Consider the following 26,686-nt stretch of genomic DNA (forward strand, 5'->3'; position numbering starts at 1 on the left):
ATAAGTCTAACGTAAGGTTAGATTTGTAAAAGGTTCACAACAATTTCCGGTGTAGAAATTGCTGTGAGAAAATAAAACGGTTAAATTGAAAGCAGGAAGAAAATAGCGGTCACGGTACAATTTCGGCAGCACTTCGTTAGCAGAAAATTGGACAGGTTGAAGTGAAGTATTTGCCTCTATTTATAGGCGAGCCTTTGCAGTTGGAATGCGTGAAAGCAAGAATCTCTCTGACTGGGGCTTGGAGACGTGCGTCTCCACTTTTTGGGGAGACCTCTTTGAACGACTTGAGACGTGCGTCTCAAGTGGAGAAAATCCAGGAGTAGTTGGAGACGGGCGTCTCCTCTTGGTGACGTGGGAGAAGAACGTTGGAGACGTGCGTCTCCACTTGCTGGGACGATTTGGGCCACGCACAATTGATCCTTCGTGGGCTGGGTCATTGCTTTGCACATTTGGGTCTCCTTTTGCACCTCCTTTTCACTTCAGCACCCATTTTTCATCATTTAGGCACAAATAGTAGTCATTTTAGCTTCATTTCTTCTCCTTTTCACAAATAGTCTCAATAAGATGGTAAAACCTGAAACAAAGCAAATACTCGCATAATATCATAATAAAACAATATAATAAATGGAAAATGCTATAAATATTTATGGATTTCAAGCTAAATATACGATATAAAATCGTGTTATCACCATATACCTTCCATATAAGCTATCCAAACCCTTAATCCACATCTGTAACACCTAGAACCAAGTTTTCCATTTTAAATTTTCTGTTTTGTAGGTGTTATCGGGTTCTTAGTTCCATGCTTGCTCAAGCTCAAGTAAGCATTACAAAAGCTTCCCTAAGCTCCGTAGAAGCTATCCAGATCATCAAAGTACTTCTGTAACACATCCATTGCAGGTTTTAATTCTTAGTTCAGAGGTAATAAACTCAAACTCGAACTCTCTCATTTGTGCATCATTTTGAATAAAACTTGATACCATCCAATTCAACATAATGTAAGGAATAAAAGCACTAAGGTTTTAGGGATTCATCGTATATAAGTCATTTAATTTTTGTTTGAAATTTTAGGGTTCTTGACTGTTTTCCAGAAATTCACGAGTTTCAGTTTGAATTAATTTATGAAAGTTATATGGTTGAATTCGTATTGGAAAATTACACAACTTTGATGTTTACATTTTTTAAAATTATTGAGTCTTGAAGAAGTTTGAATTTTGAAAATCATTATGGTTGTTGTTGTTCAAACGAAGAAGATGAAGTTTATCCTCATTTTTTTCAAACTTGTTTTATCTTATTTTTATTGCAAGGTGTTTAGTTAATGACTAAAGCGTTTTGTTCAGATGGCAAAAGGGCGTGTGTATTATTAGTATTCAGGGGTGTGGGTTCTATCCACCCCTTTCCCATTTTTGAATGTTTTATTTTCCTTCTACCATTTCTAACTTGTTTTCATATATTATGAATCATATGGTCCTTATGATCACCAACTGGCGCTTGGCTCAGTGGCTAGATTTGTTGAAAGTGAGAGCATGGGTTCAAGTCCTATAGGGACCAAAACCTTTGTTTTTACCACTTGTTTTATTTGCATTTTATTTTAACTTTGATAAATCATTAAAAATAGAAAAAAAACATTTATTTTAACCTAATTTTTTGCACACTCTTTATTTATCTTGTATATTTTGTGAATATAATTTAAAATCCAAAAAATTTATTTATTTTAACATTTAAAAATTAAAACAAAAACAAGTCCTTTTATGTTTTAAAAGCTTTTAAAAATCATTTCTTTTTTCTATTTTCTCCAAGTAAACTCCTACTATTTTTGTGTGAATTTATTTAGGGCTAGGTTGAAGTCTCTTTGATGCTACCATGTACCCTTAGACCTACTCCCCTTTAGGGTATGGTACTTTAATCATTTTTTAAAATCAATTAGGTTTAGGTATGGTTCTAATACCCTATTCTTCAAAAACCTAATTTGAGTCTTTGATCTTTAGCATCCCCATGTTGATATAACTTGTTGCTTTGATCTCTTTCTTTGTCTTTGTACATATACTTGTTGATTTTTATCCTTGTACACTTGTACTTTATTCATGGTATTATCATACTTTGTTTACTAACCATGTGCATGAGATATTTATCCATCCATCATCCATCATATTCATTCATACATGAAATGTTTCCAAGGTATAAACATCCTTTTATCCATCATCATTTGAGTTTACATTGATCTCTTTGTTATACTCACTTGTTTACTTTTTTGACGGGGATTATGATCACTGGAGTCTTCTCATGGAGAACCTTCTTAGGTCTAAAGAGTATTGGAGCGTGGTGCAAGCTAGCTTCGTTGAACCAACAAATGAAGAAACCCTATTTGTAGTCAAAAAGAAGAATACTGATGAAGCTAGGTTAAAGGATCTAAAGGCCAAGAACTATCTGTTCAGTTTAATCGACAAGACCATCTTGAAGGCCATCACTCAAAAGGAGACATCGAAACAACTCTGGGATTTGATGAAAATCAAATATCAGGGAAACGGGAGGGTGAAACGAGCACAACTGCAAACATTGCGTAGAAACTTTGAACTGTTGGGCATGAAGCAAGGTGAGTCAGTCACAAAATATTTTGGTAGGGTTATGGTGGTTGCCAACGACATGAGGAATTATGGAGAAGACATGCCGGATGTAAAAATTATGGAGAAGATCTTGAGGACGCTCATGGAAAATTTCAATTACATTGTATGCTCGATAGAAGAGTCCAAGATATTGACAGTCTAATTGTAGATGCATTACAAAGCTGGCTGCTCATTCATAAGCAGAAATTTAAGAAGCCTACGAAAGGAGGAGAAGAACAAGTTCTAAAGATCTCACATGATGAACATGGAGGAAGAGGAGGCAGAGGAAACATGGTTCGAGGAAGGGGGAGAGGCAGAGGAAGGTCGTTAAACAAAGCACTAGTGGAGTGCTTCAAGTGTCATCAACTTTGGGCACTTCCAATATGAATGTCCATAATGGGAAAGAAAAGAAAATTATGCAGAATTTGATGAATAGGCTGAGATGCTGTTGATGGTGGAGTCAAACGATGCCAAGAAAGAAGAGGTATGGTTCTTGGATTCGGGTTGTAGTAATCATATGTGTGGAAACAAATTCTGGTTTAAAGATTTGGATGAAGACTATCGGCATTATGTAAAGTTAGGAAACAATACTCGAATGGAAGTCATGGGAAGAGGCAGTGTGCGACTTAATATTGATGGAACAGTCCAAGTGGTATCGAACGTTTACTACGTACCAGACTTGAAGAGTAATCTCCTCAGCATAGGCCAACTACAAGAAAGAGGCCTCACTATTCTAATCAAACACGGCGTCTGCAAGATGTTTCATCCGAAGTGAGGGTTGATAATGCAAACATGGATGACGGTAAACCGAATGTTTGCATTATTATCAACAACACTAGCCAAAATTGCCGACACCCCTAGATGCATGCAAACCTCAATAAATGATGAGTCCCAGTTATGGCACTGTAGGTACGGTCATTTGAACTACAAAGGTTTGAGAACATTGAAGTTCATAAATATGGTGAAAGGATTGTCGGAGTTAAAAGGAACGACCAAAGCATGCACCAACTGTTTAGTAGGCAAGCAACACCGTAAAACCATTCCAAAGAAAAGTTCATGGCGTGCTTCAAGAAAATTGCAACTGGTACATTCAGATTTCTGCGGTCCAACTACTCCATCATCAAACAGTGATAGAAGATACATGATGACTCTCACTGATGACTACAGCAGAAAGGTATGGATTTATTTTTTGAAAGATAAATCTGAAGCTTTTACATTCTTTAAACAATTTAAGAGTCAAGTTAAGAAGGAAACTGGGTCAATGATATGTTGTCTACAAACCGACAGAGGAGGTGAATTTACTTCTGGGGAATTTAATTTGTTTTGTAAGGAGACGGGTATTACAAGGCAACTTATAGCAGCATATACGCCACAGCAGAACGGGGTACCAGAGCGCAAAAATCGGACAATCATGAATATGGTTCGATGTATTTTGAATGATAAAAGAGTGCCAAAGAGGTTTTGGCCTGAGGCTGTTAAATGGGCAGCACATGTGCTAAATAGGAGTCCAACATCATTAACAAAGGAGAGAACACCAGAAGAAGTATGGAGTGAAGTGAAGCCAAATGTAAACTACTTCAGAGAATATGACAGACCGTAGAGTAGGTGACAACTAGTACTAGGCATGCAAGAGAGATTTATATACATTATTAATAAACTCATATTAAAGTCAGCAGAATTATAAAAGAGAGAGTTTTAGAAAGATCTGACCGTTCTGGATGATAAACCTTCCCTCCAGTATCTTCTGAGAAAGAGAGCATCTTCTTATGCAGGAGTTCTGTCTGTTTCTACTTCAGTCTTGCTCAGTTGTGCCTCCACTCTTTTGATCTGATCCTGATGAGTTGGCTTTGGTTTAGACAATCTGACTTGAGTCCGCTACATTTGTTTCTCTTTGGATATTTTCATTAAGCACGTATTCTTCTTTTTGATGTCTTGAGCTTCTTATGAAATTTTGATGTTGATCCACAAAACTCCTTTGGACATGTAGATAATGTTCTCAGAGTATTGTGATCTTCTGCCTTGACATCTTCTGAATATACTGAGTGTTGAAATATGAAGTTGTTTTTCTACTCAGTGTGGTTTTTCTCCTTCTGGATCTCTCTACACGGTTAAGTGTTTGATCTTGAGATCAATAACAGAGCCATGCTCTGATACCAATTGAAGGTGGAGAAAAACACAAGAAAGGGGGGATTGAATTGTGTTCTTTATCAAATTAAAATTCCCTTTCTCTAAATTCTTTTCTTTCTCTTAGTATCTCATCTTTTGGATATGCTTTAATGTAGCGGAAGCATGTTTGAAATGGAGTTGCATAACCAATGAGATATTCATTTAACTTCTTTATATCATCGGAACTTCTGACTTGTCTCAGTACAGTTCTGAAGACATTGTGCGTGAATGTTCTGAGTTAAATGAATTGTACAGAAAGTAAAATACACGTTCATTTTTATCCTGGTTCACTTTCTGAATAAGGCTACCTCTAGTCCACCTTCCTCAGGTTATTTTCCTCTCAACAGAGGACTTAATCCACTATAACCAAACTTGATTACACCTGCACGATCTATCGTCGTGACTAACAACCTGCACAACCAACTGCTGTGACTAACCCTACACAAGCTACCCGCGAGTGACTAACCCCTAGATGACTGAACTATTCAGTGATCTCAACGAGATATAACGTTCACCAATCTAGTAACCCTACACAAGCCAACTACTCGTGACTAAATGCAATGAACTGTTCAGTGATCTGATCCACAGATATAACATCCATTGACTCCTGGACTTCTGACCTTCACTTGGTCTCCAAGAGAAGTTCCACAATGACCACCATCATTGTCTTCTTAAGCTTCTAACCTTTACTTGGTCGCTCAAGGCATCATCACCAAATTAAGTTGGTTTCAATACAATGCTTCCTAATAAGCAGATATTCTAAGTACAAACTATATGATACAATGACAAGTAATCACTTTTGAGTGAATAATTGTTGGAGTCTTCTTGTCTTCATCTTCTAACAAGATCCTTTATTGAGATAATCAGAGTAAGAACATTAGCTTCAGTTGTTGAGAGCTTCTTCAAGTTGATCTTAATCTTTAATCATTCTTTATAGGCAGATTATGAACATAGTATCTATTCGGAGTTGCTTCTTGTTTTGATTCTTCTATTCTTCTTTTTAAGCAGATTAAGAACAACAGTTCTTATTCAGAGTTGCTTCTTGTTTTGATTCTTCTACTCTTCTTTTCAAGCAAATTAAGAACAACAGTTCTTATTCAAAGTTGCTTCTTGTTTTGATTCTTCTATTCTTCTTTTCAAGCAGATTAAGAACAACAGTTCTTATTCAGAGTTGCTTCTTGTTTTGATTCTTCTATTCTTCTTTTCAAGCGGATTAAGAACAACAGTTGGCAGTCTCTAAAAGGATGGTGTTTCAGATTGCTTCTGTTTAAGATTTAATCACTTTAGTGATTTTTGCAGTTTTGAGCACTACATCTTTTTGAACCACACTTTCCATGATGAATCTTTCTTCTATTTGTACCTTTTAGATTGTATCCGTTATCTTGATCTTTGGGGAACACATTAAATGCTCGCGTGTTGCTTTCTACTCTTGTTTTCTCCAATTAAGCTGCATGTGGGTAGCTTTTTCAATTAACCTCGGGAGTTATTCCATTGAAGTGTTGTAGTTGTTTAGCTAATGATTATGTTTTTAACGGAATTTTCCCTTGACTCTGAATGCTTTGTCTTTTATTCGTTTTGTAGACTGAAGTTGTATCTTCTTTCAAGTTTCTCATGCGACTTTGTTATTGTTGCTTTTATCTGTCTTGTGTGTGCACCTTTAGAACTTGTGATGATCTTCTACCAAGACTTCATGTATCTGATATTACTTTCTGATACTGTCATTATGAATGTTGTATAAGGCTTTCAACATAATATCTGTACACTTCAATGAAATCGTTAGTAATAAAATTGTTGCTAACAAAATATATGCTTGTTATCATCAAAACTAGATTCTGAACATAGATTCTCAATCTTGTTCTAACATATACCACGGGAGAAGAGTTTTCAGATGAGGAAGAGACTGGTAAATTTGTGATGTTTGTAGCCTTAGAAGATCCTACTTCATTTGAGCAAGCTGTGGTGGATGAGAAGTGGAGGACATCGATGGAAATTGAGCCGTAAGCCATTGAAAAAAAACAATACTTGGGAACTAACTGAACTACCTGCAGGTGCAAAGAAGATAGGAGTTAAATGGGTGTTTAAAACTAAACTCAATGAGCATGGAGAAGTTGACAAGCATAAAGCCCGACTTGTAGCCAAGGGATACGCACAACAACATGGGATTGACTATAATGAGGTATTCACACCAGTGGTGAGATGGGATATAATTCGTATGATTTTATCTATAGCACCTCAGAAAGAATGAAGAGTTTATCAACTTGATGTGAAAAGCTCCTTTTTGCATGGAGAGATGGAAGAAGATGTATATGTAGAACAACCTTTGGGATACGTTCGAAAGGGATAAGAGGAGAAAGTCTACAAACTCAAAAAGGCACTATATGGATTAAAGCAGGCACCACGTGCCTGGTACAGTAAAATTAAGGCGTACTTCATTAAATACGGGTTTCAAAGATGTGATTATGAGCTTACACTCTTCATTAAGAAGGAAGGAGGTAATAAAATTCTTATCGTTAGCCTGTATGTTGATGATCTGATATTTGCGGGTAATGATAACCTGATGTTCGTAAAGTTCAAATCCTCCATGAAGAAAGAGTTTGACATGACTGATCTAGGAAAGATGAAGTATTTCCTAGGTGTGGAAGTGATCCAAAAGCAAGAAGGAATATTTATCAGTCAGAAGAAGTATGCTGGAGAGTTGGTGGAAAAATTCAATCTTCATGAAGGAAATGCAGTTAAAAATCCAATTGTACCAGGTTCAAAATTATCGAAGGAGGGAGGTGGAGCTAAAGTTGATGCTACATCTTATAAGAAATTAATTGGGATTTTGATGTATATCACCACCACACGGCATGATTTAATGTATGTAGTTTGTCTCTTAAACAGATATATGGCAGATCCCTCGGAACAACAAATGCAAGCTGCAAAGAGAGTATTGCGTTACTTAAAAGGAACTGTGGGTTTTGGAGTGATGTATAGGAAAGGGGTTCCTAATGAATTAGCTGCATACACAGATAGTGATTATGCAGGTGATGTAGATGACAGGAGAAGTACAAATTGATATGTTTTTCTGTTAAGTGGAGGGGATGTATCTTGGACATCCAAGAAACAACCAGTAGTGACGTTGTCAACTATGGAAGCTGAGTTTATTGCAGCAGCTGCGTGTGCATGTCAATGTGTATGGATGCAAAGGATTTTGGAGCAACTTGGTATGATTGAAGCTCGAAGTACTGTGATTATGTGTGACAACAGTTCAACTATAAAATTGTCAAAGAATCCGGTACTCCATGGGAGTAGCAAGCATATAGATATCATGTTTCATTTTTTAAGAGATCTTCTGAGGGAAGAAGTCATCAAGCTGGTTCATTGTGGAACAGAAGAACAACTCGCAAACATTATGACGAAGCCACTTAAGCTGGATACATTCATGAAGTTAAGTGAAAAGCTAGGAGTATGTGAGGATATAAACTGATTGTGATGATAATCAGTTTAGGAGAGGCATTGTTAGGTTAGACGTGGAGTCTTTTAGTTGTTTAGTGCAGAAATAAACTCCTACATTTTAGGAGGTAGTTTTGATAGATTAATTCAAAGTTGTTTTAACTATGTGTGTAACAAACTCCACTATTCAAGTGCAATTTACTTTTGTAAGGCTATTTAATAGCCAAAGCTTTCATAATAAAATTAAGGAATTGATTCCTACTTTATGTACGTGATTGATTGAGTGCAACATTATTGAGTTGTATTGTTGTTGCGTGTTAGATTTATTGATTCTTAGATTGCAAATACGAGTGAGGAAGAAAAACACTACAGATCTATTTTTTTCCCTTTTAATTTATATTGATTAAAAATAATTATTGATTTAAAATGGATTTATTAAAAGGTTGTTTTTTTAAACATTTAAAACATAATTTAAATGATGTGGCAATTAATTTTTTTAACATGGTCAATATTACAAGTGCCATGTCATTAAGTCAGATGCCACATTGACAAAAATGAGAGAGGACCAAAAAAATCTCATAAAAAGTTAAAAGTCGGGACCAAAACAGTGAGTTTTTTAAAAAGGACTAAAAATTTAAAATAAATAAAATAGATGGATTAAAAGTGCATTAAGTTAAATTAAAATTAACTCTATATGGATCCGAATATTGAATACAAATTGAATTTAGACCGAAGATTATATGCGACTACTAACCAAAAGAATACTGCAACAAGATAAAAAAAAATCTCTGTACAAAAACTACAATAAAGTAATACAATTAAAAAAAAAACTTAAATGTATTGAAAACTACTTATTTAAATAAAAAAAGAATAACCTTTCTTTTTTTATCAAAAGAATTAATTAATTTTTTTCAAATTTTTTATCAAAAGAATAAACTTAAATGTATTGAAAACTTAAATGTATTGAAAACTACTTATTTATAAAACTCATGTATTTTTTATTAGGAGGTGAATTTGGAAAATCTCATTAACTTTTTTTTTTTTAATAAGTCAAAATATATTAATAAAGAAAAGAGAAATGCAAGAAGATGGGGGAGTAAAGATCAAAATCTCCTAGAGTCAACCAAAAAAAAAATGGAAGGTCTAGTTTATTACGAAACAGGAGACTCATTAACTAAGGTATTCATTAAGTTAGAAATTTTTATGAATCTCTTAACTACCTTGAATTGGTTCTGACTTTTTTTTTTTTAAAAGATCAAGATAAAATTCAAATAAAAGTTGGTCAGCATAAGGAATGCCAAACCAGAATGATACAATATTTTCATGATACAGTGGACTAAAATAATACAATGTTGCACAATGCACCAGGAAACCGATATTATTCTGCATCAGCATTAAGAGCATCTCCAATGGTACAACTTACATTTGAGTTCTTTATGGGATCCACTAAGCCACATCATATTAAAAGAATTTATTTAATTTTAACTTTAATAAAAATCTGATATGGGTCCCACAACTTTATCTCATAACTTGATTTGATTGGGTACTACAATCTTTTAGTTGTTGTATTGCAATGCAACTCTATTATGACATGACAAAATTTTCAAATATTTAATTATTAAATTAATGGTACAGGTGGAGAACTCAATAGAAGAAACTACCATTGAAGATGGTCTAAGAGTCCTAACAATATTAGCTATACATTGTAGTATAGCAGGGACACCACCATTATCTAGAAAATAACTAGCTTGCCAACATAATGATGACTAAAACTAATGAGGCACTAGAACTTTGATACACATAGAGTTACATCCTGTAAATAATGACAGTGAGCTCCACATCACAAAAATCCAGAAAATTTGATATCGTTCTCCCGCTAATTCAATTTTGACGCAATAAGTATTTCGGATCCTCGACCACAAGCACATATAAATTTGATCAAGATTGCATAAATACTTAACGTAATGTAGTCCTTTTACACCCTTCTGATCTGAGTCGCACATTCTGAAAAGCCCAGCTAGAAATGCGGACATATTGCCTCCACCTAATTGGGACTGCAAGAACCAAACTACTCGGCGAACAAAACATTCTGCAGAAATTGAGGATAGCAAAAACTGAATAATATTAATATGTTAGTCCCCCAAATTGCTGAACCAATACCACGACCTATGCCTCCGAGGCCAGAACCAATAATCTAGCATGCGAAGAAGCGTTGCCAGACCGAAATATTGAACTAGCTGCCACCATGCCATTGTCAGGAGCGGTCTTATTCGGGATCTAAGCTAATGCATATCCAAAACGGAGAACCTCTCCTGCTGGCTGGATGAAAGCAACTGAGTTTCAGAAATGATCAACACAACCAAGAGTAGCTCTAGGATTCAAAAACCACAAAGTTACATGGTAGTCGATGATACTTGATTTTAGTTTCAGCCAATTCCAAGACCAACATATTTTGATTAGGTTGTTTCTGAATTTTATCCAAATATAATGTGTCTATTCAAATCTTATTTAACAATCAAGAATTTTTTCTAATGTGTCTATTCAAATCTTATTTAACAATCAAGAATTTTTTCTGGCACCATTTTTAGTACTCCCCACATATTTTGATAATGTTTTAATTTTTTATATCTCTCCCTCTTTTTATCTTAAAATTTACAAATTTTTTCTTTTCCTTTTATAAAATTTTTTCAAAAAATTAAAATTTGTTAGTTATAACTAAAAATTTGGTAAACTTTTTCTTACTAAATTTTAAAAAAAAAATCGATAAAAATACATATTGTTCAAAATCAATTGGTAATGTTTTTCTGTAGCAAATTCCATAAGAAAACTCTGCAGGTAAAAATCAAACACTTAAAATATTATCAAAAAAAGTTTTGAAGCATTTTACATATCATATGTTAATTTTATGTTATTTGTTTTGAAATAAATATGAGAAATATAATTTAAAATTTTTTTTTTGTCACAAGCATATTTCTCTAAGTACCATTCATATAGTTTTTCTTATTTGAACAATAATGGTGTGTGTCTCTGTGATGTATTTTTTACATATGTATTAGATTTTTAGGGTATAGAATGGATAAAATTTGTCATTAATCCACCAATAGCAATTAATAAAATAATGAATAATGGTTAACTAAATAAGTGTTAATTTTCAGAATTGGTATTTACATGTGTTAATTTGTAGAATTGGTACATATTGTTTTGAGAAGACCGTGGCATAACTATTTTAAAAAAAAGTAGAGGAAGGATTGTATAGAATATGCACATTATTTTATTTTTATTTTTTAATAAATTTGGATCATTAAAAAAATCAACAGGTAAATTTGGTGTGCTCTACTAGTAAGGGATATAGATGAATTCTCAACCTAGATGTCACTTATAAAAAATGGTTTTTTTATCGGAATTAAAATAATCCAGTACATTCCACATATATTATTATATATTATTTGATATTTTAAAAAATTCGATAAGTTTTTTAAATTGTATTATAATCAAATCAAGGGTTATGTGGAGTGCCATGACCAATTAAGGTGCCAGATAAAATTCTCCATAAGATTGAAAAAACGAGACACCATCTTTCATCGTCAGTGGAAGGCCCAATCAATCGCAGCCCATTAAAGATTCAGGACAGATCACAAATGGATATTTAATTACAAATGAATATTTAATTAATTGATTTAATATTAATGATTTAAATCTAGAGAACATATTTAATTAATTGATTTAATATAATAATTAAATCTAAAGAACATATACTCCAACCAATACTCCCTCAATCTCTAATCATAAAACATTTTAAGAACTTTTTTATTTACTATTTTTTTCAAATATATCTTCTATTAGCACCATTAATATTTATTGAAAAATGAAGACTACGTTTGATTTTTTTTAACAGAAGGGAAATAAGCATATAAATAGATTATATTTGTTATGTTAACAAAATAATATAGAGATGAAGAGAGAAAGAGAAGAGAGAAAGTGATATAGTATTATCATCTTTGTAATATGGTGGGAGAACTGACTTTTGTTTTGTTTTTCGCAAAACATGTTGCGGTTAGCAAGAGTCTCCACCGACTTTAATTTTATCCAATTAGGAAAGGCAAAAAGAACAGGAAAAACCTTTTTAAAGATTTTGAGTTCGGGGGTCGATTATACAAAGGGAAGGTGTTAGCACTATTTGTATCCATGGTTTATCCTTGGGCTCTTAATTGCTTAGCTCATTTTTGTTTGTTTGAAATGTGGTGTGTGTTTAAAAAAAACCTTTTTGTAAAAGAAATAACTTTGTAATAGTTCTTGTATGAACATATACAAAGTATATCTTGAAAGATGTTTCGAAAAAAAAACATGAGGTGTGAAAAGTATTTGAAGATTTGAATTGGTTGTGAGCAAGCAATTAGGAACTACTTACCCTAAGTTATAAGGTCTTTCTTATTCTTATGGCTTTTCCTGAGTGATAATACTATCCATGCCATTAATGGGTAGGTAGTCCTAAGCATTGGATGTGAAGTGACAGGCGTAGGGTCGTCGTATGGTCATAGAAGACAACTTATAAGGATATCTTAGCGTTCGAAGGGACTATCATCATTTTTGTAGGCAACTCGAGGGACTAGATCATATTTCGTAGGCAACATCGAAGGATCATCGAGGGACTATGATCTTTATATCGAAGGGGCTATGATGATGTTCGTAGGCAACCTTGCTATGATATCCCTACATTCGAGGGACTTGACTATATAATCAAAAGGCAACAAGAGAGGATACCCTAAAGGTGAGTGTGTGAGAAGTGCGTTAATTTTAGATATGCTTTATCTTGAATTTAAAATGATCTAACAGTTGATTTTTTTTATCTTACCATACAATCCTATTAAACATACATCTAAGCAGCAAGAGTATAAGCCCTAATTACTGTTACATGGCTTTGGGAGAGATACATAATAATAAAACCAGCAGCAAAATAAATCCTAAACTATTACATCCTTGAGCAGTTACAATATAAAAAAATATGCGAAAGAATAAAGTGCGAAAATTAAATATCTTAATTACACTATTACAAACCATAAACAGTTACAACAATGGTAAAAAATCATGCGGGAAAGTAATTAGTGGAAGAATCGATGAATCGAGAAAAGATCGGAGAGGAGAAATTAGGTTTGGAAAGAAAAATCTAAATCTAATAATCCTAATTCTAATTAGTTAAGTTAAAGAAAATAATATATTTAATCAAATTAAATCCTAAGACGTCTAGTTCATTTTAATTACATAACCTAAATATCTAATAATCAACTAAAGTTAATGTTAATCAAATTAAATTAAAACTAATATCTTTGTGATTTTATGATTAATTAAAAAAAGGTTAAATTTAAGATTTTTGTTCCATTTTTGATTGGTTATTTTAATTAAAATTATGTAATTAAAATAAGTTAGTAAAAAAAAGAAGAAATAAAAATAAAGAGGAAAAAAAAACAAATGGGTCTGGGGGTGCGTGACCAAAAAAGAGGTACAGACCAAAAGTTGGATTAAGCCCAAAATAAACCCAAGGCGCATGATCTGGTGTAGTAGGTCTCCGAAGCTCCATGGTAGGTGTACATCATATGATCCTTCAGATTCTGACTAATGAATATCCTCTGGCTAAGACAAAGGGTGCGTTATAAGCATGCATGGGATGAAAGTATTGGATCTGTAAATAAGGAAACACAAAGAAAAGATTGCAAAAACTTGGGTTCGAACTCACAACCCCAGGTTGAACCAACAACCTTTGCCAACAAACCAAGCAGCACTTGGTGTTTTATAATCCCTCATCAATGAAAACATATTAATAAAACATGAAATGGAAAAAACAAACACGCGCGCAAGAAATATTTAAAATAGACCAATGAAAAGGCTGGCTTTGGACATGTCAACGATCAAAGCTTCAGCTCCACCGGAGACGGTGGAAACCATCACCTTCTCCGATGATACAAACCCAAGCCATGATGAAAAAGCGTGATTCAGGAAAATTGAAGACCCTTACCCACCTGATTCGGACCTTGCGAATTCAATGGCGTAGTCCGTTTGTCTTGAAAATACCTGCAAAGCACAATAAGAGAAGGTCGAAGCTTGGAGCACCAACAATGGCAATCGTGTATTTCTGTGCTAAAGATCATGGTTTATGTATTAAACATGTTCTAATGACCTTCATTAAGAGTTATAAATAAGTCAAATTCATCCATGATGCATGTATTGAAAAAGATTAAAATCATAAATAAGGAGTAAACGGTAATACGAGGGATGATGATTCTGTGTGTTTCAGACTTTCCCCTGGACTGGGTTTGGATCCTATGACCTTCAGGAAGATGATTAGAAGCTTGCAATGGCCTGAAACTTCTTGTATCCTCTTCTTTACTCGTGCCTTAGTTTTGAGTTTTTTTTGTTTGAAAAGTATGGTTATGGCTGCCAACACTAGGGTTTTTCGTTCTCCTTGATGGTCTGATGATGTAGAGTATATATAGAGGAAAGCATTAGGTTAGAAACTTAACGAAAGAATCTATGCTTGATTGGAAAAAGAATTTGATTTGATTATGCACCAAAACCTTCTATTTTTGAACCATTCTATTTTCAATCTTTTTCTCACGTGTTGTTAGCCCTTGGATTGATCTTGGGTTGATTAAATATTTGGAGAATGATTCCCATAATCTTTTATTATTTAATTTGTGATTTTTTTATTTAAATTGAATTTAAATGAATAAATTCAAATAAAAATGAAATAAAATCAAGAAATAAATAATAATTGGTTCATGGGCCTCTTGTAGGCTTTAATCACGTGGGAGGTTCAAAATTAAAGGCCCAATACTTAAAAGTTTGAAATTCACCAATTAGAGTTTCATGCCTTTCTTGAATTTTAACCAACTTCTATCGATCATAACTCACTCAATTTTTATCATATGGAGATGATCTTGTACTTTTTGGAAAGATCAAGATGTCTACTACAAACCCCTTTGGAACATCTTTTACATTTGAAGAATTTATTTTGGTGATATTGGCTCTCTGACAAAAAATGGCATTTTGAGGACTTCTAGAAGGACTTGTAATGTTTTGGCTCCTATCTTTTAATTGAAGCATATTTTGGGTTTGGGCCCTACATCAAAGTTGTAGAGGATTTAATTTCCTTGAGAACTAGCTTTGGTTGGGGAAAAACTAATGAAGTATGTGAAAGTTGTAACACCCATTTTTACCCCATAAAATAATAATAAGCATATAATCAGAGAATAAGCATGCATATAACTCAAAAGGGCGTCACATCGACGTTTTCAAAAACTAAAAAAAAGCTTTTAAAATCGACAGCATTTATCCATAAAATACAATACACCTGGTCATTTCAAATAACACCTGACATATAATCATAATTCATCCAGAATATGCATTAACAGCCGAATTAATACTCATGTGTTTCATATAAATGATACATGTCCCATACCATGATCATAATATTTGGCCTAAAGCCTCTCAACAACAAGTAACCAATTAAACAGGTTCACAAGTTATAACAAAATACATAAGCAAATAGAACATGAGTTCGACATCTAAGCTACCCAGTGTTACATGACCAGAGCATTGACTCGCTACTTAATTACCAAGCAACTCGGAAGAAACTCCGACTAGATCACACGCCAGCTACTAATCGTCAAACCTGCATGTCGCCAAACGAGGGAAATATTAAAACAGAAGGGTGAGAATACAAATCATTATGAAGAAAGTATAATGAGATACAATGGTTAAATCAACAATTATAGGAATGCATTACACTTGCCTAATCATAAAATTAATGCTAATCATAATTCACATATATTAAGCATACACCAAGTATAAGAGTATAATATCTCAATACTATATTCTCAATTATACACATAGCCATAATTATCACATATTCCCGCATTTAACCAATTACGTATTCAACATCACCCATTCTCAATTATCAACTAATACAAATATCGCTACAACACCAAGTGTACATAATCAATTACCAAACTCATACAAATAGCATTACGACATCAATGTACATAATCAATTGTTCACTCGTACTCTTATTACAACAACATAATGCACATAATCAATTATCACAATCATGCACATATCATGACAACATAATGCACATAGTCAACTATCACATAACCCTAATGTGACTCAATGAAACATGTGACACTATGCATGTGGTACCAATGTGAAATTCTAAGTTTCACCGGCCTCCGATTCATATCTCTAGAATCTAAGCCACACTTCTGATCCGGACAAGACCAAAGTCCACCAATTGTAAACATATAGTTTACGGCTTCCGATTCACTTTAGAATCCAAGGCCGCTTGTGTTTCAAAGCAAATCCACCTGTGTTTCAAGGCACACTATGATATGAATGTATGTACAATATCACAAATATATGCAATTAAGATCATCTCTACCATCTTAACTTTTCCGCATATCACAATAATTCAACTCTATGAATTATCCACCAATTGTACACAACATTCACAACACACACACATCATTCACATATGAGAGGCCAATTAATCAATTACGATTCACACAATCCAATAAACACTAGTAACCATACTATCTCATGTTAATTCTCATTTTTGTCATTTATACATGAACACACACTTTCCACATCAAACAATTAATTATTAGAATTAATGCTATCCAACTTCTCATAGAGAATCAATATTAGCACAACATCATGGCATATACATATATTTATTCTCAACATAAACATATTCAAGCCAAAACACAATTACGGACAAATTCCCAAAATACCGTAATTTGCCGATAACCGAATAATTTATCCAAGTCCAAGTATATCCCAAATAAATAGTCTTATTAAAATTGATTCAACTATTAATTTAATTAACCAATTAATAATCACACTATATTAGTTTAATTCACTTCTATTTCTACTCCATTTCCAATTTCTAGCATTCAATTGCTCAAGACCATTTTTTATTGAAAAGAATATCGCGCTAGCTTTCTAACGCTTCGAACGGAGACTCAAACGGAGTTACGGTTCAAAAGATATGAATTGTTAAAGTTTCAACAAAAAAACAAACACCGACATCATACACTAACAACTCTAAACATGTCAAAATTACGCAAAACAAATAAAAATATGACTCTTAATAACTCTAAACAACTCTGACAACTCTAACAACTCTATTGACAACTCTAACAACTCTATTGACAATTATATTAAATTGTTAAAATTTATTTATAAAGAATATTTAAATAAAACACAATTTTGGTCGATTTGTAAAATATCACAATTTCAACAAAATAACATCACCACGTTAATCTACTAATTAAACTTAGCTACCACGTAAATTTTTATCAAATTCCAGACAACTAATTATACCGTTTAATTCCGCTATTCGGTTAAACGGGACTGTTTCTCTTATATTTCAATTTCCATTTAATATATCGCTACAGTAAAGAGAAACCACTAATTCTTCCATTTTATAAAGCACTACAGTAAGTAGATGGAGTAACTACTTCATTTTCAATTTCCTTTATATATCTATGTCTCGCTACAGTCAAAAAACAAGCTATGGAAGTGCCTATGCTATCTATATGAACATGGTATACATACTGCATTATATGGAATACACATATCATACCATTTCGCTACAGTATATGACTATTCTACAATTGGTATTATACCCATTAAATTGTCAATTAGTGATTCTCAATCATCCCCTAATTTCACCAATGTATCAATTTCTATTATCCAAACATTTTTCTAATATCAATTTTTTTATTGATTTCAACCAACAACAAACCTAATCATGTTAGTCTACCCATTGACCCAATCATACTAACCCATAATAATAAGGATTCTCCCCGTTACCTCTTGAATTTCTTCAAACTCTAGGTTTTGCTCTTCTCCTCTCTTAGCCTCTTTTTTCCTCTTCCTCTTCTCTTAGAAATGAATAAATGTTATGGTGTCTCTAACTCTCTCTAAACCCTTACTATATTATTCATATTGGGCTTAACCCACATAATTCCACTTCTAACTAAATGGGCCCAATTGATGAAATAGAGTAGTCAAATAAATAATTATGCTCCAACAAATAATATTATTACCCTTAATATTATTTTCCGATTAATCCAATTAAATCCGACTTTATCTCAAATAAATAAAATCCAATAATAATATTATTTCTAATATTATTTCTCTACATACTCCACTTTATTAATTCTTCGATTAACCGAATAAATTCCAACTTCACTTAATAATCTGAACATATTTCTCAATAACACCGACGATCCAATTAATTATCAAACTTCGTCCAAATTAAGTAAATAAATCCTTATTTAATTTAATTAGTCAGTTAATTAAATTTCGGATGTTACAACTCTCCCCCACTTAAAAGATTTTCGTCCTCGAAAATTCCGTCGACACAACCATCTCAACACCAAAACCACATCCACTCTCTCTCTCGATTCATACCGATACAAAAGGTTCTACACTTACGACCATACAAAGCTTCAAAAGATGTCATTCCAATATCTGAAGAAGATACCATGCAAATACATAATCCTTTCGATGCACAACTTAGCAAGTCTCTTCATCGAATAATTCATCTTTATCGGAATAAAACGAGCACATTTCGCCAACTATCCACACTGACCCAACTCACTTCACAATTACTCGATGCCTCAGCAATCTCGAAACAAAATCCATAGAGATACTATCTCACTTCCACTTGAAAATAGATAACTATTGCACCAAATGAAACGGTTCCTGACAAATCCAACTCAAATACACAATTCCGGTATATCCCTCTTCATACTTTACCACTACACATTTCCTCAAATCTCGATACATCATTAACACCATGATTAATACTCAAATCATTACGATGTTCCTATTCCAAAATTCTCTTTGTCCGAATTCTAACCATCAGGAATACAAACTCGATCACAACATCTCATGACACCATTCTCGACAATCCAAAAGTTACTACTTTTTCCTTGATTAATCAACATCATCTTTTCAACCAATTGAAAAAAATCCAATTTCTAACCTTCTCAAATCTTGTCAAAATATTCAAAGTAGGCTTCAACATACCAACTTAACACACGAAGACGTCGCTTCACAACCAAACTCAACCCTCTAAATCGTTCCAACGATTTCTAATTCTTGAATCCTCAATATAACTTATAAAATTATTTCCTACTCAATGCATCGGCCACAACCTTCACTTTTCCAGGATGGTAATTCAAACCAAAGATTAAAATCCTTCGAAATTCTACTCGTCTTGTGATCACTCAACACATCAAACCTTGATCCACACAAACAATGCCTCTTACATTCCAAAACAAACACAAAGGCAACCAACTCCAATACATACATCGAATAATTCCCCTTATGAACTTTAAGTTACCTTGAAGCATAAGCTACCACTTATCGATATCTGCATCAACACACCTCAACTCGAAATCCCATATCCAAGAAAATTCACTTCTTCCAACAAAACTCACATTCAGAAAGCTTTACATAACCTTCTTCTCTTTCAGCACCGATAACACAATCCTTAAATGTTAAACATGATCATCGTCGCTCTTTGAATCAAATATCCTCAAGAAACATTACCTCATAGAACCTTCTTTCTTCTTACTCGACGAACAGGGGTAACTCTACGACTATACACTCAGACAATGAACCTCTTCTCAAACAATTCCTCAAATCTACTCTTCAACTTCTCCTTAGTCTCTTTACACGCTACTAAGTTAGTAAGACAAGTCTATCTCGTTCAATACGATATCGTCTTCTATCAACAATAGATTAAGGGTGATCAAGTCCTCAATTTGTCAATAGACAGTCGACAATCATAATGAAACATAAACCATCATTACTAAACCATAATAGTGTTCCTTCAGAACTCGCACTCGAAATCACTTAAAACACCAATACCCAACATCTCTCTTAAAATTACAATTACTTGCTTAGATTCCAAACAGTTCATACCAAAATTCTCATCAAATTGGTCTAGCGGAAAACAAACTAAATCAATCCCAAAATCTCTACCAAGATGCTCCACGGATAATTCAAACACGCAAAAGAAGTAGAAATAAAACCACAACAGTTGTATCAATAACCATACTTCTATGCATAACAGATAAAACAAGATCCAATCTCACACCACAATCCAAAGAAACGAAAGAATACGTTGCACCATCATCAATAATAAAATACGTACCTCAGATTATCTTCTCCTTATCAGTGGTCTCAGCACCAGGCAACACAAACACTTTTCCTTTCGCTTGCTCTTTCTTTGGCTTATCACATTTGGTACTAATGTGACCTCGCTCACCACAATTGTAACAAATCGGACTCGAACCAATTCTACACTTGTGTGCTTTGTGACCAATCTTGTTACACTTGAAACATGTCACCGAGTCCTTACCACAATCAAAAACACGATGACCTTCAATACCACATCTGAAACACTTAAGTGGAGTAGAAGTTCCTCCCCCACTTAGCTTCTTGCCAAAACAAGATTGATTCCTCTTGTCATAATATGGTTTCCCACGGAATTGTCCTCCTTCTCGTTTCAACTTTAGAAATCTTACATCTTTCTTTCCACGCACAACTTCTGGAAAATAGTTTTCCAAAAATGCATCACAGAATAGAGTCCAAGTAACTTTAATACCTTCTCTTTCAAATCTCCGCACAGTATTACTCCACCAATCGTCAGCTCCTTTTGTCAGCTTGTGAGTACCAAACCGTACTTTATGTACATCAGTGCAACTCACGACTTGAAAGATCTTCTCAATTTCTCTCATCCATGCTTGTGCTTTGTTCGGTCCTTACTCTCCTTCAAAGATCGGTGGATTGCACCTTCAGAAATCTCCAAAAGCACGAAACTCTTCCTTTCCTCCATAACCGGCACTCTCTTGTGGCGCTTGTCCAATCGCACCAGTCCACCTCATCACTGCCTCAACATTAATGTTACCATTCGTTCCTGCAGCCATTATCCTAAGACATCCAACAACCAAACAGACAAAACAGTATCGATTGTGTCAGATACACAAATCAAATACAACAGGATTAGACAACATTAACGACTATTGACCAACTGGTCGACCATGCTCTGATACCACTAATGTAACACCCATTTTTACCCCATAAAATAATAATAAGCATATAATCAGAGAATAAGCATGCATATAACTCAAAAGGGCGTCACATCGACGTTTTCAAAAACTAAAAAAAAGCTTTTAAAACCGACAGCATTTATCCATAAAATACAATACACCTGGTCATTTCAAATAACACCTGACATATAATCATAATTCATCCAGAATATGCATTAACAGCGGAATTAATACTAATGTGTTTCATATAAATGATACATGTCCCATACCATGATCATAATATTTGGCCTAAAGCCTCTCAACAACAAGTAACCAATTAAATAGGTTCACAAGTTATAACAAAATACATAAGCAAATAGAACATGAGTTCGACATCTAAGCTACCCAGTGTTACATGACCAGAGCATTGACTCACTACTTAATTACCAAGCAACTCGGAAGAAACTCCGACTAGATCACACGCCAGCTACTAATCGTCAAACCTGCATGTCGCCAAACGAGGGCAATATTAAAACAGAAGGGTGAGAATACAAATCATTATGAAGAAAGTATAATGAGATACAATGGTTAAATCAACAATTATAGGAATGCATTACACTTGCCTAATCATAAAATTAATGCTAATCATAATTCACATATATTAAGCATACACCAAGTATAAGAGTATAATATCTGAATACTATATTCTCAATTATACACATAGCCATAATTATCACATATTACCGCATTTAACCAATTACGTATTCAACATCACCCATTCTCAATTATCAACTAATACAAATATCGGTACAACACCAAGTGTACATAATCAATTACCAAACCCATACACATAGCATTAAGACATCAATGTACATAATCAATTGTTCACTCGTACTCTTATTACAACAACATAATGCACATAATCAATTATCACAATTATGCACATATCATGACAACATAATGCACATAGTCAACTATCACATAACCCTAATGTGACTCAATGAAACATGTGACACTATGCATGTGGTACCAATGTGAAATTCTAAGTTTCACCGGCCTCCGATTCATATCTCTAGAATCTAAGCCACACTTCTGATCCGGACAAGACCAAAGTCCACCAATTGTAAACATATAGTTTACGGCTTCCGATTCACTCTAGAATCCAAGGCCGCTTGTGTTTCAAAGCAAATCCACCTGTGTTTCAAGGCACACTATGATATGAATGTATGTACAATATCACAAATATATGCAATTAAGATCATCTCTACCATCTTAACTTTTCCGCATATCACAATAATTCAACTCTATGAATTATCCACCAATTGTACACAACATTCACAACACACACACATCATTCACATATGAGAGGCCAATTAATCAATTACGATTCACACAATCCAATAAACACTAGTAACCATACTATCTCATGTTAATTCTCATTTTTGTCAATTATACATGAACACACACTTTCCACATCAAACAATTAATTATTAGAATTAATGTTATCCAACTTCTCATAGAGAATCAATATTAGCACAACATCATGGCATATACATATATTTATTCTCAACATAAACATATTCAAGCCAAAACACAATTACGGACAAATTCCCAAAATACCGTAATATGCCGATAACCGAATAATTTATCCAAGTCCAAGTATATCCCAAATAAATAGTCTTATTAAAATTGATTCAACTATTAATTTAATTAACCAATTAATAATCACACTATATTAGTTTAATTCACTTCTATTTCTACTCCATTTCCAATTTCTAGCATTCAATTGCTCAAGACCATTTTTTTATTGAAAAGAATATCGCGCTAGCTTTCTAACGCTTCGAACGGAGACTCAAACGGAGTTACGGTTCAAAAGATATGAATTGTTAAAGTTTCAACAAAAAAACAAACACCGACATCATACACTAACAACTCTAAACATGTCAAAATTACGCAAAACAAATAAAAATATGACTCTTAATAACTCTAAACAACTCTGACAACTCTAACAACTCTATTGACAACTCTAACAACTCTATTGACAATTATATTAAATTGTTAAAATTTATTTATAAAGAATATTTAAATAAAACACAATTTTGGTCGATTTGTAAAATATCACAATTTCAACAAAATAACATCACCACGTTAATCTACTAATTAAACTTAGCTACCACGTAAATTTTTATCAAATTCCAGACAACTAATTATACCGTTTAATTCCGCTATTCGGTTAAACGGGACTGTTTCTCTTATATTTCAATTTCCATTTAATATATCGCTACAGTAAAGAGAAACCACTAATTCTTCCATTTTATAAAGCACTACAGTAAGTAGATGGAGTAACTACTTCATTTTCAATTTCCTTTATATATCTATGTCTCGCTACAGTCAAAAAACAAGCTATGGAAGTGCCTATGCTATCTATATGAACATGGTATACATACTGCATTATATGGAATACACATATCATACCATTTCGCTACAGTATATGACTATTCTACAATTGGTATTATACCCATTAAATTGTCAATTAGTGATTCTCAATCATCCCCTAATTTCACCAATGTATCAATTTCTATTATCCAAACATTTTTCTAATATCAATTTTTTTATTGATTTCAACCAACAACAAACCTAATCATGTTAGTCTACCCATTGACCCAATCATACTAACCCATAATAATAAGGATTCTCCCCGTTACCTCTTGAATTTCTTCAAACTCTAGGTTTTGCTCTTCTCCTCTCTTAGCCTCTTTTTTCCTCTTCCTCTTCTCTTAGAAATGAATAAATGTTATGGTGTCTCTAACTCTCTCTAAACCCTTACTATATTATTCATATTGGGCTTAACCCACATAATTCCACTTCTAACTAAATGGGCCCAATTGATGAAATAGAGTAGTCAAATAAATAATTATGCTCCAACAAATAATATTATTACCCTTAATATTATTTTCCGATTAATCCAATTAAATCCGACTTTATCTCAAATAAATAAAATCCAATAATAATATTATTTCTAATATTATTTCTCTACATACTCCACTTTATTAATTCTTCGATTAACCGAATAAATTCCAACTTCACTTAATAATCTGAACATATTTCTCAATAACACCGACGATCCAATTAATTATCAAACTTCGTCCAAATTAAGTAAATAAATCCTTATTTAATTTAATTAGTCAGTTAATTAAATTTCGGATGTTACAACTCTCCCCCACTTAAAAGATTTTCGTCCTCGAAAATTCCGTCGACACAACCATCTCAACACCAAAACCACATCCACTCTCTCTCTCGATTCATACCGATACAAAAGGTTCTACACTTACGACCATACAAAGCTTCAAAAGATGTCATTCCAATATCTGAAGAAGATACCATGCAAATACATAATCCTTTCGATGCACAACTTAGCAAGTCTCTTCATCGAATAATTCATCTTTATCGGAATAAAACGAGCACATTTCGCCAACTATCCACACTGACCCAACTCACTTCACAATTACTCGATGCCTCAGCAATCTCGAAACAAAATCCATAGAGATACTATCTCACTTCCACTTGAAAATAGATAACTATTGCACCAAATGAAACGGTTCCTGACAAATCCAACTCAAATACACAATTCCGGTATATCCCTCTTCATACTTTACCACTACACATTTCCTCAAATCTCGATACATCATTAACACCATGATTAATACTCAAATCATTACGATGTTCCTATTCCAAAATTCTCTTTGTCCGAATTCTAACCATCAGGAATACAAACTCGATCACAACATCTCATGACACCATTCTCGACAATCCAAAAGTTACTACTTTTTCCTTGATTAATCAACATCATCTTTTCAACCAATTGAAAAAAATCCAATTTCTAACCTTCTCAAATCTTGTCAAAATATTCAAAGTAGGCTTCAACATACCAACTTAACACACGAAGACGTCGCTTCACAACCAAACTCAACCCTCTAAATCGTTCCAACGATTTCTAATTCTTGAATCCTCAATATAACTTATAAAATTATTTCCTACTCAATGCATCGGCCACAACCTTCACTTTTCCAGGATGGTAATTCAAACCAAAGATTAAAATCCTTCGAAATTCTACTCGTCTTGTGATCACTCAACACATCAAACCTTGATCCACACAAACAATGCCTCTTACATTCCAAAACAAACACAAAGGCAACCAACTCCAATACATACATCGAATAATTCCCCTTATGAACTTTAAGTTACCTTGAAGCATAAGCTACCACTTATCGATATCTGCATCAACACACCTCAACTCGAAATCCCATATACAAGAAAATTCACTTCTTCCAACAAAACTCACATTCAGAAAGCTTTACATAACCTTCTTCTCTTTCAGCACCGATAACACAATCCTTAAATGTTAAACATGATCATCGTCGCTCTTTGAATCAAATATCCTCAAGAAACATTACCTCATAGAACCTTCTTTCTTCTTACTCGACGAACAGGGGTAACTCTACGACTATACACTCAGACAATGAACCTCTTCTCAAACAATTCCTCAAATCTACTCTTCAACTTCTCCTTAGTCTCTTTACACGCTACTAAGTTAGTAAGACAAGTCTATCTCGTTCAATACGATATCGTCTTCTATCAACAATAGATTAAGGGTGATCAAGTCCTCAATTTGTCAATAGACAGTCGACAATCATAATGAAACATAAACCATCATTACTAAACCATAATAGTGTTCCTTCAGAACTCGCACTCGAAATCACTTAAAACACCAATACCCAACATCTCTCTTAAAATTACAATTACTTGCTTAGATTCCAAACAGTTCATACCAAAATTCTCATCAAATTGGTCTAGCGGAAAACAAACTAAATCAATCCCAAAATCTCTACCAAGATGCTCCACGGATAATTCAAACACGCAAAAGAAGTAGAAATAAAACCACAACAGTTGTATCAATAACCATACTTCTATGCATAACAGATAAAACAAGATCCAATCTCACACCACAATCCAAAGAAACGAAAGAATACGTTGCACCATCATCAATAATAAAATACGTACCTCAGATTATCTTCTCCTTATCAGTGGTCTCAGCACCAGGCAACACAAACACTTTTCCTTTCGCTTGCTCTTTCTTTGGCTTATCACATTTGGTACTAATGTGACCTCGCTCACCACAATTGTAACAAATCGGACTCGAACCAATTCTACACTTGTGTGCTTTGTGACCAATCTTGTTACACTTGAAACATGTCACCGAGTCCTTACCACAATCAAAAACACGATGACCTTCAATACCACATCTGAAACACTTAAGTGGAGTAGAAGTTCCTCCCCCACTTAGCTTCTTGCCAAAACAAGATTGATTCCTCTTGTCATAAT

This window comes from Vicia villosa, unplaced genomic scaffold (assembly GCF_029867415.1).
Source record: "Vicia villosa cultivar HV-30 ecotype Madison, WI unplaced genomic scaffold, Vvil1.0 ctg.002650F_1_1, whole genome shotgun sequence".
NCBI lineage: Eukaryota > Viridiplantae > Streptophyta > Magnoliopsida > Fabales > Fabaceae > Vicia > Vicia villosa.